General features: G+C 32.0%; 1 long non-coding RNA gene across 1 annotated transcript; it reads left to right on the forward strand.

Moving 5' to 3' along the window:
* The first annotated feature begins 2,414 nt into the window (after window positions 1-2,414).
* LOC134245355 (uncharacterized) lies at window positions 2,415-5,945 on the forward strand. The gene is made up of 3 exons (XR_009987403.1): window positions 2,415-2,452; window positions 4,597-4,719; window positions 5,914-5,945. It is a non-coding gene; the product is annotated as an uncharacterized LOC134245355 (long non-coding RNA).
* Window positions 5,946-7,202: the final 1,257 nt, after the last annotated feature.

A 7,202-nucleotide genomic window follows, 5' to 3' on the forward strand; every position in this document is an offset into this window, starting at 1 on the left:
ATGGAGTCGATACTCGAGAACATTTTTGAAACTTATAGTCGGATGAAAATCGAACAAAAATAATACCGTTCATCAGCAATCACGCATTTTAACGCTATAACCTTTGTCCTGCAATCACATAAAATTTCCTATTTGACGTTTTCTGCTCTGATTGCGCGTAAAGTTTTGATGGTATGATTATAAATAATTAGATAATAAATTTTATAATTCCAAGCTAATATATTTCGCACATAATATTTTTTTTTCGGAAATATGAAAGTTTATTGTTTGGGATATGTTGTTTATTTTGGAACTTATGTGTTTTTGGTTTTTTAAAATGATGTTGTCTGGTTACTGGATCATCTGTGAGCTACACGGATTGTGCTTCGCTTTTCCGCTTGTGAGAGGTTTTAAAAACCAGGGAAAAACTTCCTGCAATACCCTGGTCCTGACCAGACAACGTTTACCATGTTTTCAATGTTCCAATTATTTTTATCTCCCTTTGATTTATTTAATCTCCTCTTTCTGCATGTCTAGCGCATTACAGATTATGGGGAGTGGCGATGTTACCCAACCTGTATAAATGTAATCAGAAAGAGACAAAATTCAGCGTTCCACTTTTTATTCAATTTTACAATCCATTTTAATATCTATAATTCCAATAAATAATTTTACACAAAATATTCAACATTATTATAAATATATATACTTACGATATAAAACATTTAACCTGTTAATAAAATAAGCCATGTGTAAATTCAATGATTTTTACCAAAACTCGCGCATGTCTACAAGATAATCTTACCTGTATAAATGCAACCAGAAAGAGACAAAATTCAGCGTTCCACTGCTGAATTCTGTTCACTGAGTTACATTTATACCCCTGTGCGTGCCCTGCATAATTTAAAATTTCTTTTAAAATTGCAATAATTATTTTTAATCTGAATTTGAATGTGTAATTACTTTTATTCTGACCTTCAGTACTTTTATATTTTCTAATACACTTTTAAAATAATTACCAATCTTTTGCATAATCTTGAAATATTTTCTGTCGATAATTTATTCAAACACCTGAACTCTGAAAACCCCAAATCTCGTTGGTTGCTTCTTCCTCCTGACCAAATACATCTTCCGATAAACAAGTAAACAACTGCATTCTAATGCATGGCATATTCTGGGAATCGTTCGATCAGGTTAAAAGGTCACCCTACTGGCCAGAATCTTTGTTTATTTTTAGTTCTTCAGAGCTTGCATTATCTGCCTCAGCCAAAGAGTGCAAATACACAAAAACGTGTAACAATCTTATTTTAGTGCAATTTTTGTTATGATACTAAATAAGATCACCACTTGATCCACTGGTTTGGTGATGTGAAGTCCCTCAATCTTGTGTGAGTTGGGAGTCTTGATCCAGAATTTATCAAATTCAACAAATGTTTGTTGTTGCTGTTGTTGTTGTTTTTTTGTTGTTGTTTTTTATGTAAATGTTTTATAAAAACCTGTGCAGAAATTAACAAAAGGAACGTATAGAATTACAAAAGAATATTTAAGTTAATACAAACTCATAAAACTGATGAGAAAAGAAGTTTTGTTCATAGAATAAAGCTTTGTTCCAGTTTTCATGTAATCTTGTGTTACATATAAAAGTAAGAAATGTAATGCTACTATTACGTCACAGACAGCGCAATGGGCAAAGAGTTAAACATTTATAAGCTCATTCTGTCTTATCGAATAAATTTGTAATTGTCAATACGTTTGTAAGTATTTGTATGACTATGAAATGCAACGCTAAAGTAATAAATATTAACAACCTGAATTTTGTTCTTTTTATTTTATTAATAAAATCAATTTAATTAATACCTTTGGTGTGATACAATTTTCCCGTTTTTGATAATCTTTTCTTTCTTTTTTTTTTTTTTTTTTTTTTACAAGTGTTTTATCTTAAATTTTGTTTGGTACGCTAAAACTCTTCAAGCGATGAAAACGACGCCGAATGGAGTAGGTTTTTTTTATTTTCCACATTCTTTGAAGTTTCAGTCTTATCAAATTGGCATATACCTAGAAAACGTTTGAAAATTTTACAGAGAAAGGCTTCAAAGCTTTTCCTAAACAAATTTAGCTCAATGTATGATTAAATTGTGAAGTCATCATTGCAAAATGAAACGAAATAATATACAAACACAAATGTTTCATAAAATGATTTAGATTGAGTAACAACTAATCCCTTTTACTGAATATAGATAATTTAATTGACTTAAAAATAATATTGATTTGATTTTAAAGATAGTTTTGATAAATCATATAATTATTACTAATACACGGCGAGCCAGAAGAAAAGTAAATAGTATATAGCAAGTAAATAAATACATTTCCACAGGTTTGATAACAGTATATATATCCTATTCAAACATTACCTCGTGACTAAGATAAGATAATGGAGTTGAGGATATTTCTCGTGACACTTTCGCGAAAGCAGGTTTGTTTTATTTTACATGCAATTTCAGTCTTAATAATTAAGGAATCACTGTCTATATAGGAGACTATGCCAGGGCATCAACAATTAGTGGTGGGACACATTGAATACATGTAATTATTGGTCAAAGCCCGTTATGCTCAAATTACACCCATGTTTCCCACTATTGTTGATGTCCCTGACATACCCTCCTAACTAGACAGTGATTCCTCCTATTTCCAATTTTACTTAAAATAAGTATCTTAAAGTAAATGGAAATACCGTGTAATTTGGTAGATTTGAAATGCACGAGGCATTCCATGTTATTTTCCATTGCTCCGCCCCATGGCTTCGAATATTACTATAATTGAAAATAGTCCCATAAATGTTAAAATAGCAAAGGAAGTTTAGTTGCTTAAGAAGTCGGATGGTTATGACTGAGGGACGATGTCTGTATCAGATGGAGAACAGATCTATGTGGCGATTTATCCATGTGGTTCAGATGGGCTGTTTAAGGTTTTGTCAAAGGCCAATATGTCCAAAATTTAATTTTTACAATAGCTCCAAACCTTTGTGATGTATAAAGTTAAAACTTTTACAGCTTATAAATGTCGTATTGATTAACAGATGGAGAGTATCAATTGATATAAAAAAATACTTGGAAAAATATTTGAATTGAGAAAAAATCTTTTAAAATGCATATTTTTTCAGAAAATGCATTTAATTAATTCCATGGTTTTAGTGAAAACCATCACTGCAGAAACAAAATATGTTTATCAATGAAGGGCAAGTTGGACTTGGATAGCCTCTGGAAAGTTGTTTTCCCTGTTTATTTTGTCCAAATGTTAAGACTTGAAAGTGAAAGTACATTTCAAATGGTGGGTTCTACAGGAGTCTTGTCTATATACATGTCATGCTTTCCAAAACAGCCTTCCAGAGACCATTCACGCCCAACTTGCCCTTCAATGATAAACAGATATTATTTCTGCAATGATGATTTTCACGAAAAGGACAGAATTAAGCAGGTGCATTTCTTTTTAAATATGCACATTTTCTGATACAATTTTTCTCAAGAAATATTTTTAATATAAATATTTGTTATCATGTTATACTTTCTATCTATTAATCAATGATATATTTATAAACTGTAAACATTTTGACTTTATACCACACATAGTTTTAGAGCTATTGTAAAAGTAATTTGTTAGACATATTGACCTTTGACGAAACATTAACATTTTTACAGACTTGGAGTACTCGGTCTCGCGATGCCCCGGTGATAGTGGACAGCGTTGCGCTAGTGACTAGCTTTTGATCCAAAGACAATTCACTTTTAATGTTGTTTGTAAAATTACATATTATTTCTAGTTACTTAACAATTAAACAAAATATCTTTTTTTTCTCCAGTGTTTAATTCTCCATTCATAGACATGCAGACTGACATTTGACCTTTCATTAGTAGAGATATATACATACCTTAGGTATTACCATGGATTTAAAAAAATGGACATTTGTGGTGTTTATCATATAGAAAACAATTGCTAATGGAAATATTCAATGTTTCATTCTATAATGATAAATATTTTTATGGTCTTCTGTCTCGTAATACATGTAGTTTTAAAGGAAATATCGCCAAGGAAGACGTTTTCTATGTTGCTGCTCTCAGTTGTAAAGTATTTTCTTTCTTTGGAATAAAACAATCTTCACTAATTCAAAGAATTTTTAGAAGTCCAAAAATTTTTATAATAACTATAAATAAGTATTTCAATGCATGTTTTAAGATAGTTCTGATTGAAAGCAACAGGATTTTAACGTATCATTGCCTAAATACTTGTAAGATTTAGATAAATCGTGTCCTTTAAATTAATTGTTGATATGTAAATAACCGGAACCTTTCAATATACATGTAGGAAAAGGGCATCATATAAGAATCCGGGTCATTTCTCCCCAGTACCTGCTCCGCCTAGGTCATTTCCGCCCAAGTCATATCTCCCCCGGGTCATTTCCCTCCACATTGCTCCAGTACCCAGGTCATTTCTCTCCACAACCTAGGTCATTTCACTCCAACACAAAATTTATAATTTGTAAGTGTAATTTTTATAAGGCATTTTAACTCATTATAATTTTACAATATAGAAGCAGATTTCATACCATTAATTATTTTTCAGAAAATCATCATTAGAGCTCTCCCTCTCCATTACCCTGCACCCAAGGCCTCGAAATTCACATTGCAGGAAGAAGGATCCATCTGCTAAATACTCAGGAGTACAAAAAACAATTTTCAAAGAAAGGTAAAATGCATTTTTGCTATATAATCAAAAGAACCCAGCCTTACACCTGACTCCATGATACTCGGCGCATAATTTTAGAAAAAAAAGACACTCCTCCTCCTACTCCTCAGAATTTTGTATGTAGAGTAAGAGACTGGGTGGTCGTCGTCATTTTAAGACTATTTGGTCTCCATTAAAAAAAAAGCTCCTTATAAAGATAAAATAAAATGATCAAATTTTAAAACTAAAGTTTATGAATTTTTTCTTTGCCAAATGATAGTTGACAGCTTAAGATATCAAATCCCAAAATTGGAATTGAATATGATGGTTATTTAAAAAATTGTTAGTTGACCCACTACCCTCTTTAATTTGTTTAATACCCAGGAACAGAACGGATATTTTCAAAGATTACTGCATTTTGACTACATAATCAGTTATTATGACCTTGTGGCTATAAAATTCGCAACTTTGTAGAAGGCACGTTTGCTATTTATGACAGAGTACTGTAAAAGTGGTTATATTGGTTGTACGAAAGTTTGACGATTTCTTCATCTTAAGAAATTTACGATTTTTTTTACTGTGCTTAAAAAAAATTGAATTATCTTTCTTTAATTCTTTATATTACACTTTGGCCTTTATCAATTTTTGCATAAGAGTATCGAGGACATATTACGGCATAAGTCCGTAGCTACTAATGAATTTGTATAAAATTAAAAATATGGGTAGATTTCATGTTCCTTTTTTCTTGCCAGTAAGCCCCCTTTGGGATCCGGTTTAGAATAGGTCCTAAGTACCCCTTGCTTGTCGTAAAAGGCGACTAAATGGGCCGGTCCTCCGGATGAGACCGTATTAACCGAGGCCCCGTGTCACAGCAGGTGTGACACGATAAAGATCCCCCACTTCTCAAAGGCCGTAAGTGCCGGGCATAGGCCTAAATTTGCAGCCCTTCACCGGCAATGATGACGTCTCCATATCAGTGAAATATTCTGGAGAGGGACGTTAAACTGTATTCAATCATTTTGCCAGTAAGCATGTTACGCTTGCTAATAAGCCTTCATTGCAGTAGGTATTAACGGAATCCCGCTAACATGATGTCCCTTCTTTTGTAATTGTCAGAAACAATTATCTCCTCCAGACCTGTACAAACTAGCCATATGTTAAACGTTGTTATTATTAAATTAAGATAAATGGGTTTGACTCACCTTATAATTATAGATTGGTTTGCTGACAAGGCCATTGTATTGACCATAGAACACTCGAAAGAATGATTTCAATGGAGACTGTCTTATTTCACCAACTTAGTTTCAATAACTTAAGGTAAGGTTTGCGTCTCCCTCCAATTCATATCCTTTTTTTTAATTTGCACACATGCTACATATCAATTTATTCAGGGAGATTAGCTTCATCATTAAATATGATTGTCAATGAGGTTGCCCGTCCCATTTTTGAATAAAAGACGCCAAATTTAACGCATATTTCACCTCGTGTAATTATTTCATTGAAAAAATTGATCTCTTTTATAAAATTACTAACTTAAACTATTAGAATGACCTAAATTAATATAATTCATTCTTATATTATTTAAACTTTTTATTCTCCGTTATCAGATATATGTAATAATTTGGGTAAAGAAGACGATTTTTAATTTTTCTTGTAAAGTAAAACCGTTGCCATGGCAACAAAAATATAAAACCTGACATTTTCCATATCTACTGCTTCCACCAAAATCCATGAAGTTAATAAATTTGTTTTTAGGCATAAACTGGCCATAAATATTCAAAATAACACTCCTTCTGTGCTTCATGATGGTATAAAAATTTATGTCATGGAAGAACTCTAGTATTTATGGCAATCTTTACATCTGATGAAATTGTCCATGAATTGTACTGCAACACCTTTAGATATTCCCTACCCTTGAAATCTAATTATGTTCCCCAAACGGAGTTTGGGAACATATTGTTTTTACTCGGTTTCTTATTATTATTATTATTAAGGTCTTCCGTTTCAGACGGAAGACCTTATAGTGATTCTACTGTTTCTTTTTATTATTATTATTATTATTATTATTTTTTTTTTCCCTTTTCTTTTTTTGACGATTTCTCAGAGATGACTGGACGGATTCTTATGAAATTTTCAGAGATGATAGAGAGTAAAAATATCTTTCAAATGCAGTTTTCAGTTTTTCAGAATTCACTTCCGGTCGTCAGATATGTCCGATTTCCGCTTTTTTCAAAAAAATTTTGTCCGAGTCATATCTCAGAAACGGTTAGAGATGAAGACACCAAACTTATATGAGTAATAGATCTTGATAAGTAGGCAAATCCATTTGGGTTAAGATCGTCCGCCGTCGCTTCCGGTTGTCACAGGAAGTGATCAAAGAAATCGAAAATTTCAACTTTTCTTTCATGAAACTTTTATTGCATCACATTATAGCATCTTATTTGTAGTTTCGAAATATATCAGTCCCACCGGAAACAAAAACGACAACTTCCGGTTATGAGAGA

This window comes from Saccostrea cucullata, unplaced genomic scaffold (assembly GCF_032062105.1).
Source record: "Saccostrea cucullata isolate Sc308-1 unplaced genomic scaffold, CSIRO_AGI_Scuc_v1 ctg21557, whole genome shotgun sequence".
NCBI lineage: Eukaryota > Metazoa > Mollusca > Bivalvia > Ostreida > Ostreidae > Saccostrea > Saccostrea cuccullata.